We start from the raw sequence: 12,311 nt of genomic DNA on the forward strand, positions 1-12,311 counted from the left end.
ATCAACCCAATCAAAACTGGTCATTTGCAAACAATTAAACCAAATACATTGTTGCACACATTCCTGTCATGTCAACATGTTAATGTAGTAGTTTTTTCATTCCCCTCTTTCATTTTAATCATTCAAAGTATATCTAGAGGCACTTTCTGATTTTTTATTTTTCATTAAAGGAGTGACCTGTTTAAAAAACAGGTTTAAAGTGATTGTGCACAATAAAGAAAACTAAAACCTCTGTGCTTTGGTGAACAAAAGTGAAAAGATAGATTTAAAAGCCATTCAATGCAAGCAATTTGCGGGTAAATCAGAAGAAATCTGGGTTGCAGATACCTGCGTGGCCGCTAGGTGTCGCACCCTATATACAACCTGGTGAGTCTTTTCTATAGTGGATATCGTCTAGGGGCTCCTTCACTCCCTCTGATTTCCTGAAGTGTGGTCCTCAAAGAAAAATACAGAGAGGGGAACCCCCTGGTACCATATCGCAAACGTGTGTAGAAAAAACGTATAGTAACTCACAGGGAAGAATCAGGCTGTCCTCGATCAGTGGTGGTGTACGCCGGGAAGCTTCCGCGTTCCACGGCTCTGGCTCCGGAAATGACGTAATGACGTTGAAGACTCCGCCCTACCGGTTTCGTCGATAGACGTCTACTTGGAGCGATAAAAAATCACCGTCTTGTCTTTAGTTTTGTGTCTTTTTTTCTACATCAGCACTCTGCACTTTGTTATTTGCATTTTTAAAGGCACAGAGTATGTACTCTGAAACTGGTTTTTGAAAAACCATGAGTCACATGTGCACTTTATAAGTTATACCTTATTAAAAACAGCACATTCAGCACTTTTAATTTTATATATATATTTTGCATATATTCCTTATGATTTTTATACCACTATTTATGACATTTACTCACCAAATGTATTTATGCTTTTTAACACGGTAGCGCCGTTCACAACCCCGCTTGCACACATTACTTTCTGTACTATGGTGCCAGCGCTTACTTCATCTCCAGCATTGTCACTCATTCTTGATCACTCTTTAGGTGGACTACAAACAGCTGTTCCAACTCAAACAATTCTGACATGGTCTGCCATAGTCACCCCAATAAAAAATACATTTTTAGCCATTCATGGAATATGTACATATCGACAGGGAGTACTTATAAAGAGGCTTTAGTATGTGATAAACACAAAAAGGGAAAACATTAAAGAGTAACTGAGTTTGTCTGAGTCCATGTGGAAAGTGAATCTAATGGGAGTGGTTTCATAATTATGAAACAGCTGCTGCACCTGCAGGGTCTGCATCCCTTTAGATGTGATTTCCTATTGGGAGTATCTCACCAATAATGACATTTTATGTTGCAGGGGTTGCCTGATATCTAACTTGTATCTTAGTGTAGACTTATGGGAAAATCAATAAGCCAAATACACAAGCAGGAGATTATGTTTCTGGGGGTGTTCTGTACAGGTAGCCATATTGCATTGCACTTTACAGAAAATTACAGCAGCTGCAGATTGAATAGGAAAGGTTATTTTTAATAACATTCAATTACAATATGATTTGAATTGCAATAGTATATGCTATATTATTTTTTCTTTTACTTGCTTTTTTCCCACGACAGTGAAGTTACCCTTTTAATGTAGTTGTGACCATGCTATGTTACAGACACTTGTTTCAAACAGTCATGACTATGCAGGCACCATAACTGCTCTTGCTATGTTTCAGAAATTATTTTTCTTACCTTTTTTACAAGGATAAGCGCCGGTTCACACTGCAGCGACGCTACTTCGCACCGCGACCTCGGAGCGGCCGCCACGGACTTCATAACATTGAAGTCTATGGCGGTCGCCTCTGGGTCGCCCCAAAGAAGCTCCGGACCCTTTTTCTAGGTCGGAGCGACTTGTATCGCTCCTATTAGAACGGGTCCGCAGCTTCCCTATGGGAGGCGACCTGTGAGGCGACCAGGTCGCCTCACAGGTCGCCCTAGTGTGAACCGGCACTAAAGGTTATGTAATGTGACCATGCATCACTTCTTCCTGACGGAGCAGGATTACAGGACACAGTGTGCCTGTATTGCATAGTCTGTTCACCCTGAGGCAATATGAAGGATGTGCTTGAGGAGGGTTGTGTTTAAGAGGCAGGCTGTAATTGGGAGGAGGTGTGTGCCAGAGCCAGACTGTGATTGGTTGGTTGATGCAGGCATGCTCTTTGTCTGCACAGTGTCCTGTACCTCTGAATGGCCAGCCGAAGGATAAAAACAATGCAAGCACAGATCAGCTTCTGTACCTAGTGTGGTCACTTTAGAACAAGGAATAAAAGTGATGGCAGGAACAACCAGGTACTTCAGATCGAATAGGTACATGAAAATGATAGAGGCTTTGATTTATAAACTACACATAAGAGAACACACACTTAAAAAATAAAATATTTAGGGTAACATACATTTTTATAAAGGAGGAATCTGGATATTTTTTTCACAAAATCTGGAAAGGTCAAAGTTTTGTTTTATTTTAACTAACTTTCCATCTTCAGTGTTTTTTAAATCACTAACACACAACAAGCATGCAGATAAAAAAAGTCAGGAAAGTGTAATGGGCCATATACACTAAAAGATTTTCTGAAGACTTTTTCCTTTAGACTTACCAAAACCATATAATATGAGGTCAAACCTAAACACTTTCAATTTGTATGCAATCTGGCAGGCCCTTGCACTACATAGAAAAGGTAAATCTGAAGGAAATCTAACCACAAAAGTTGGATAGTGTGTATCTAGTTTTAGAAGTCCTTATGTGTATGCTTATGCTAGGTCAGTGATTTGAAGCATTCAAACAAGTTGATCTGCATAGGGATGGGCCAAACAGTGATTTTAATTATGTTTAAATATAGTGCCTGGGTCTCCTTAATGTGCCTGTAAAGTGGCGCATCTGTAGCATGCATAAAACATGCTACAGCAAAAATGGCATTTTGCAGTTACAATTGCTATTTAAAAAATAAAGAAAAAAAATTGCATGGGGCCCCCTCCCCCTTCAGTCCATACCAGGCCCTTTGGGCCCTTAAAGGAAATCCAACGCCAACATTAAAAAAAAAAAGCGGAGTAGGGTCCCCCCGAAAATACATACCAGACCCTTATCCGAGCATGCAGCACGGCAGGTCAGGAAAGGGGGCCCCCAGGTCCCGCCCCCCGTGTGAGCCCCTCACCAAAAATTAATAACCACAAGAAACTGTTTTTGACAAGTCCTTTTTTAAAATGTTTTTAAAAAAGTGACCCTCGATGTAAATCCATTGTCAATCATGACACCCTCCGGGCCCAAAAAATAAGAACAATTAAAAACACTCTTGCCTCTGGGAGGCCTCTCACCATCTGACCTTTGACAGTTCTTATATAGGTAATGGGCAGGGCAACCGAGCTACATCACCTGAGGCACCTCCCCCTTCTGACTTCATGTGATTTTTTCTTTATTTTTTCTACCAGCACTTTTTATTCAGCTGTCAGCGGGGAAATCCTTTGACAGCTGATGACTGATTGGTTGTTAAGGACACCGCAGCCGGCTTCCTGACCCCACTCCTTAACAACTAGCTTACACTGTGGCCTGATTGGGCAAACCTTTGTAGCGCTCAATGCATTGCAGGGTGTTCATCAGGGCGAACACCCTGCAAATTTGGGTGTTTGGCGAATGGCCGAACAGGCAAATATTTGGCCCAAACTCATTTTCGGGCCAAACCATTCGCCCACCCCTAGATTTGCATGACAGCCATGCAACTAGCATTCCCATAAGGAAATCATATTAATGGCAGGCTCTATGTTTATTCACCTTCAATGTGCCTCTGAACTTACTATAAAATTTGACTAGTCAGTTCCCTAGTACAGCCCCTCTCTCCTTGAATGTACCAGCCCTCTCCTCTTTTGAGGGTATCCAATTAGTCTCTGTGCTGGAAAAGGTAATTTGCTTTTACCCACACCTCACTAATGTATTATTTTATGTGGCAGCTGATGAAAGACCAATGGGGAATACTATAGTGTGTCACTGGTGTGACATCATTGAATCTGCTGACATCACATCCTAGATTAAAGCATCTGGAATCACTCTGAGTGCTCTTGGATGTATACAATAGGGAGGCTTTTGTATTTCTGGGAACTTTTCTACCTGGCTGCATGACCTTTGGAGCGGTCATATTCATATATGCCCTTAACGTTTAACTTCTGGTAAGAGGCCAAGCTGGTGGTGGGACTTTGCACCTTCCAATCACAGTTCACCTTTCCCCAAGCTGGAAGTTTTTGTCACCATTTTTTGCACTTTATTTATGGACTTATAACATGGACGTTTATTGCACATTGGTGTATCACTAGTCACCTTCTGGACATTTTTTGTTTTACACGATTTGCATACGTTTTCATTTTTTTGCATTATTATTGCATTTTTGGTTTATTTGTTTACATCATTTTGTATGTTGCACATATGCACTAGGGCAGCGCACCTGATTTCTTTACCTATTCTACAACATACACTCTAAGGTAGCAGCACACCCTATATTGAATCAGCGCACTTTCCTACCCACCACATTCTTTTTTAATTTTTTCAAAGTGCAGCAGATTCCACTACCATGGACATCTTTGAATATCATAGCACCAGAAAATTAACGGTGGAGGATGTGTTTGTGAAAACCATCACTGACCCCACTGATCTCAGAGGCATTTTTATGCGCCTCAAAAACATCATGGTATCTGAACTTCATGCATCCTGGGACATCGTCTTCCTGGAGAAATACGTCCAGGAGAAGATGGTCCCAAGGAGCTTGAGGTGGAACATCAATCCTGACCAGGGAGAACCTGAGATCCAAGAATGGTTCCAATTTTTCAACGGAGCTGGGATGAGTCTTTTAAATTTTTTAATTGACAAGAGGAGGAAAAAAGTTATTAGGCTAAATAAAGAGATTCTAGAGATCAAAGAGAAACTAACTCCCTTTATGCAAGAGGAAGCATATAAGGTTTACAATCAAGAGTTAAGAGAAATTCTCGCTATGGAAGAAGAAGAACAGAAAATTAAAAAGAGGAAAAAATATTTCCGGGACCTGGAAGACTATAATACGTCTAAAGTCTTCAAATGGGAACTTAATTTAGTATCCGAAACTCCAACTGAAGGAGCTGTTACCAACCCTTCAGAAATGGAAGTGGCGGAAGAAAGGTCAAGACAAATCAGCATTGCTGAACCAGTCGCAAGCACCAGTGGGAATGTTACTTCAGGGACTTCCCTAAAGAGGGATACAGAGCGGAAAGGTCCCAGTAACAATATCAATAAATTTAAACCCCTGAGAGAACAGCCATCTGGACATCAGCCCAAAAGGAAGTCCAGAAAAGATGAAAGTAGGAATAGGTATGAGAATGCCGCATACGAACACCCTAGGGGAGAAAGAAGGAGAAGGGAGTCAGACTATGAAGGATACTATAGAAGATCCAGGTCCAGATCTCCAAGAAGAGGTCCCAGGGAGCATTCTGATTATTACCCAGCAACCCCTCAAACCCCGAGGAATTTTTACCCTCCTGTGGAAAATAGGTATGAGTCTCTTAGGGACAACCAAGATGAGGAGGAGGAATGGATAAATGAGTACCCAGAGCAATCGCAAACCCCCATCAGCACCAAACCGCGGGGTTTTTTAGGCCGGGGCTCTGCCAAAGCCAAAAGAAAAAAACGACCAGGGGCTGCAGGGGAGGAACGTCCAAGAAAAAAGAACAAATAGAGGCAGGAGGCATCTTCAATCTGAGTGGGATTGACCTTACCAGCTCAGAAAAACAGACTCTGGGGAAAGGATTGAAATTTGCCCCCAAAAAATCCTTAAACAAGTTCGAGACGTTTTTGGACGTACACAAATATATTAGAAAACTCAACATCAAACGTCATTTCCTCGACAAGGCCCACGAGAGAAACTATGTTTCTTACAAACAGCCTACATGTATACCTACTAATCTGAGGAATGCTTCCCTCTTTAACCCCCCTGGGAAATCCAGCCACCATATCAAGATCTTCAGAGATGTTATTCTCAAGGAGTTGGAACAAAAAGATGCTTCCATTAAACCACAAAAAGATCTATGGAATGGTATTAAAGCTCTATGTGATAAAAAGGATTTGGTGATCCGCCCAGCGGACAAAGGCGGGGGTACAGTCCTATTAAAGAAAGAGGACTACATGGAGGAAATGGACAATTTGTTGTCTGATAGAAGGACGTATGAAATCCTAAAGAAGGACCCTACCTGGAGCTATAAAAAGCAGTTAGAACGCATTGTGTCCAAAGGTCATAAGGATGGCATTTTAAGTAAAAAGGAGAAAGAACACCTAATACCTCTTGCACCTCGAATTCCTACCATATACTACCTACCAAAGGTCCACAAGAGCCTCATAAAGCCACCGGGGAGACCGATAGTTAGTGGCATTGACTCGGTTACATCCCGGATAGGGAAGTATGTGGACCATTTCCTCCAGCCGTTAGTTCAGGAGACACCGGCGTTCCTGAAGGATACCACCCAGTGTATCCAAGAGATCACTGAACTCCAAGTTCCAGGGAATGTGATAATGGTCACAGCCGACGTGGCCTCATTATATACCGTTATTCCCCACGAGTTAGGCTACGAGGCTGTCAGCACCTTTTTAGACCAAGATTATCACATCCCGTTAAATCAGAAGAAATTCATTTTAGAACTTCTCCAATTTGGTATGGAACACAACTATTTTTACCATAATCAACAATTTTACCTACAGCGGACTGGCGTGGCTATGGGGGCCAAATTTGCCCCCAGCCTCGCCAACCTGTTCATGGCTCTATGGGAAAATAGGAACATCTTCGCGGAGAAAACTAACGAGCTAGTGATGTGGCGGCGTTACATTGACGACGCCCTAATCATATGGAAAGGAGAGGAAGCAAGCTTACACCAGTTCATGGGGAAGCTAAATTGCAACAACTGGGGTATACGTTTCTCCTACCAATGGAGTACCACCTCTATAAGCTACCTTGACCTTGTGATATGGAGGAAAGGAGAAAGATTCATTACCAGCTCATACCAAAAACCGACAGACCGAAATGGCTTCATCTCCATCGACAGTTGCCATCACCCCATGTGGTTAAAATCTGTGCCCAAAGGGCAATTCAGGAGAATTAGACGCAACTGTACGGAAGATGAAGACTTCAAAACACAAGCTCAGCTTTTGAAGAATCGGTTTATTGAGAAGGGATATGACCGGAATGAATTAGAAGGAGAGATACGTGAAATTGCAACTCTCAAACAATCCGAATTATCTGTCCCTAGGGAGAAAGATAAATCAAAAGATGCTATGGGAAAATTTGAGTTTGCCTTCACAACTCAATTCTCCAGCCACTATCGATGGCTGAATCACATATTTCGGAAGCACTGGGGAATCTTACAACAAGATCCGTTATTGGGTCCTTCGCTTCCATCCAAACCAACAATGATCTACCGAAAGGCTAAGAACCTAAAACAAATTATAGCTAGGAATCCCGTTGAAAAACCTGCAACTCCTAAATTTTTCCCTAACCTTCAAGGATACTTCCCGTGCCGGAGGTGTAACATCTGTCTAAATGCTACTACCATTAAGACCAAGCAATTTACCTCTACCACCACAGGAAAGAGCTACCCCATTAGGGATTTTATCACCTGTCACACCAAAGGGGTAGTGTATCTGGTCACCTGTGAATGTGGGAAGCAATATGTGGGGAGGACGATTAGGACTGCCAACATCCGAATAGGCGAACATCTGGCCAATATTCGGAAAGGTTTCCCTGGTCACAGTCTTTCGAAACATTTTGCCACCCACCACCATAAAAATCCGGGCAAACTGAAGATTATTGTAATCGAGAAGTATCAACCCCACTGGCGGGGGAGTAATATGAAAAGAGCAATTTCCAGAAGGGAAACCTTCTGGATCTATGAGCTCAGAAGTTACAAGCCCCTAGGACACAACATTGAATGGGACATAAATGCGTTTATTAATAACAGCTGACATTTATGTCCCATGCTCCCTTTACTGGAAATTTGACCCATTTCCTTCATGTTTCCTCTATTAGTTAGAAGTGTGTGGGTCTCTGCATGGAGCTACAACATTTGTGACTAGGATCTTCTTCCACATTCTAATAGCTAGTTTTGAAGAAATTCAAATCAAAAAACTTTTTCCTCCTTTTTAATTTTGATTTTATTTTATTTTTTGAGTATACTATTTTAATTCCAATTCCACTTTTGGTAGGAATTTTTATTCATTTTTCTTTCAGAATTTCGTGTTTTAATACACCCAAGCTGGCGGGAAGCTTAGTAGTTACCCCACAGCTTTTTTATGATTTTTTATAAAAGCATTATACACCATCATACACTAGAAAGGGTTAAGTAGCCCGGTCAATTCAATGGAATTACAAGTTTGTATGTTTTTAATGTTTTTTCAATGTTCCTCAAGGCTCCTATCTATTTCGCTGCAATGATATGAAAGTTTGTAGAAGATATGCGGCATAACAATATTCTGTATATTAAGTAGTAGGTGGAGATCGTCTTCCTCTTCCTATTGGCTGTTATGCCTGTGGGGGAGAGGAATACATACTCTGCTTACACAGGAAATGCCCTTGTCATCAGCACAGGAAGCAGCATCATTTCCTGCTTACACAGGAAATGCCCTTGTCATCAGCACAGGAAGCAGCATCATAGATATGAGACGACAGGAAGTAAACAAAGCAAGTACTTCCGGTGGACATCCCGACCTTCCAGACTGTAACCACACATCATAACAATATTTGGTGATGCCCAAGAGTCCCCTTATCCCCTTTTGGTTGATTTGGACTTTGCTATTAAAGAGTATGATAAGTGGCCAGTCTACAGGTAAGAAGGGGAGGGTCCCGAACCCCGGAAGTACTTGCTACAGGGCATATATAATGGCGGTAGTGATGGCGCTGGCTCTACCTCCTATCTAAGTGGATGCCCTATCGGGAGAAACGCGTCAGAGAGGAGGCGCCGCGTCATCACATCTAGACCAGGCAGCGGTCTGCACTGCAGGCGGACCCCGCCATACAGCTCCTCCGTGAGGGAACTCGCTATTATTGTCTTCACAACTGTAAGTGCAACCACTTGTTTTAATAAAAATCTACTGTTGGTAATGCACCATTGCGGTCCCCTCTGTTGTGTCCCCTATTATTGAGGTCGACCAGACTAAGGAGTTACAGCAGCCAATCAGAGTCTAGCCACCTTTGGCAGGATCTTTTTTCGTCAGGCTTTCTGACTGGGTCTGTTCCTCTTGGACACAAGCAACTACATCAGCCATCCTAGAGTCCAGTAACCCCCGGCAGGACCACTCATCACCATAGAACCAGGCTTCTTGTTTGGCTTTTGTCCGGTAAGAGTCTAGGGAGCACGAGTGTGTCAGAGTGCCTTCTGTATTTCTGGGAACTTTTCTACCTGGCTGCATGACCTTTGGAGCGGTCATATTCATATATGCCCTTAACGTTTAACTTCTGGTAAGAGGCCAAGCTGGTGGTGGGACTTTGCACCTTCCAATCACAGTTCACCTTTCCCCAAGCTGGAAGTTTTTGTCACCATTTTTTGCACTTTATTTATGGACTTATAACATGGACGTTTATTGCACATTGGTGTATCACTAGTCACCTTCTGGACATTTTTTGTTTTACACGATTTGCATACGTTTTCATTTTTTTGCATTATTATTGCATTTTTGGTTTATTTGTTTACATCATTTTGTATGTTGCACATATGCACTAGGGCAGCGCACCTGATTTCTTTACCTATAATAGGGAGGCTTTTACAGGTAAATTATATGCAAAATGTGTGAATGCACATGTAATCATATAAAAATGATTTTGTGAAATGAATGGTCTGGCGACTGGATCTATTTAATTAGGATTTTTTCACAGTTTGGATTTATTATTCAATGCTTGATTCAAGCAGGCTAGCAGGCAGCACATCCAAAGTCTGTATACACCTGGTTCCTGATACACAGACTTTAGTTGTGTAACCTGTAATAACTCATAATTATTATACATATTATATACCTCCACATTTATGAAAAATCACTGCAAAAGCCTGGTTGGTGGGAAAAATATGTAACTGAAACAAGAAAAAGCACACACAAAAAACTTGGGTTGTATCACTTTCTGGTAGTGAGCATGCATGCTTAAAGTAGTATTAAAGTGATTGAAAATGCTCATTTTTTTACTCCTCAAATGATAAACATGTTATACTTACCTGCTCTGTGCAATGGTTTTGCACAGAGCAGCCCTGATTCTCCTCTTCTGGGATCGCCTGCCATCACTTCTGGCTCCTTTTCTTCTCAGTGTGCAACTATAAAAAGCTTTCTATTGTGACACACTTGTGGTCTCAATTCTGAGCCACTCTGGAGGCTTCTATAGACATCCCCTCTCTCTGTTCACAGGATTTAACTAACAGCAGCAGAAGCCATTGCCATTGCCCAAGTCCCTGTGAGAAGAGGAAGAGAAAGGAGAAAAGAAAGCAAGTGAGAAGTAAACTACAGTATCTGTTTAACCTCTTAAATAATGAACACTTTTACCCCCTTCTGCCCAGGCTGTTTTTCAGCTTTCAGCGCTCTCACGCTTTGATTGACAATTTCTCAGTCATGCAACACTGTACCCGAATTAAACTTGCATCATGTTTCCGAGACAGAGCTTTTTTTTTGGTGCTATTTAATCACTGCTGTTTTTTTTTAATTTTTTGCTGTATAAGCAAAACTTTACCAAAGTTTTTGCACATTTTTCTTAGTTTCTGTAATAATATTTTGCAAATAAAAAATCTTTCTTCAAAAATTGATGACAGTTCTCAGCTGCATTCCTGCAGCTATTAAAAACTAATGTGAAAGCTGTGATTGGCCACTATCACATGGTACAGGGTCACTGTAAATTGGCCCTGTACATCTGATTATTGTGAATAATTACATAAATCACAGTAGTGCTCAATGGCTGTATGAATGAAAGCCATTGTTTACTCCCAGACATGTGATTGCTGTGATTAGTCACAGCAATCACATGGTACCAGGGTGGAACACAACTGCTCAGTACTCGGATTGGTGATCTGCTGTTTCCGGTGGACACAGTGGTCACAGGATTATACTGCTGCTTGCCCCCTGGGGATTGGGGGGGGGCACAAGACACATTCTGGGAGGACATACCGGCACATCCTCCCATAACCAAGCAGTCAAAGTTTATAACCTCACAGCCTGCTGGCTCCTGCTCTTTCAGTGCTGCTTCCATGAACTTCTAGTATTCATAGGAAACAGTTAACAGAGGGGAGTGAAATCTCCAGTCAGTCTGTAAGCTTGGTAAAGGGAGCAGGAGGAGGACGGAGGATCAGGGGAGTGGCTTGCCATCCCAGGCTAGGGGGATAATGATCCACACTGTGGAGGAAGACATAACTTCAGTCCCTGCATGCAAGGATGGCTCCATAGGATGCTGCAAGCGAAAGAAGTCACGCTCAAAAGGAAATCTGAAGCTGTGATCATGGTGTCAGAATTAACCAAAACATAGACAAAGATTATAAGGTTAAGAAGATGCATAATCAGTAGGTGAATGATTTAGAAGCTGAACGTGCTTAAAAAACTGAGGGTTTTAATATCACTTTAAAGAGACCTAAATCACAGGGCACACAGGCAAAACATGCACTTTAGGATTACTCATAGAATAATAAAACACAAAAGTACCACAACTTATATGGGTTCCAGTAGCTACTGCCCAACCAATTAAGGAGGGGAACTCAATCATCAAAATTATTAGAATAATGACAAATGGGAAGAGGAAAGCACTTAACCAATGATGGTAAATATATACACTGATACATTCCAAATGTATAAAGATATAAACATCACTGTCCCAACAGAACATTCTTTAAAAAATAAGTACAGGTCCCATCTATGGTTCAGAACAAAAAGTGTCTGGTGTCCAAGGTGTGTATCCACCAGAACTCTCGCTGCAGTAGAGTTTAGTGCATGTCTCCCCCCCTCTGGCAGATCTTTTAACTCTTTCTATGCCTTAAAAAGTAAACTAATTTATATTATCATTATGTTTTTTCTTAAAGTGGCATGACACATTAGATATATTTTTAGCATTTGGATTATTCGTGTGATTATAATGTTCACCTATCCTATCCTGACCCTGAGGGGGGGTCACATGTAAAATCCCACATTCTGGAGTTTGCATGTTCTGCACTTTATAACATAAATCACATATTCAGAACTACAATTATTATACTGCCTAATTAAATATTTTTTTTCAAGTGGAACAAGACATTACTTCAGTTGATTTTTTATGT

This window comes from Pelophylax lessonae (genome assembly GCF_965119305.1).
Source record: "Pelophylax lessonae genome assembly, chromosome: 5".
In the NCBI taxonomy this organism is placed as follows: domain Eukaryota; kingdom Metazoa; phylum Chordata; class Amphibia; order Anura; family Ranidae; genus Pelophylax; species Pelophylax lessonae.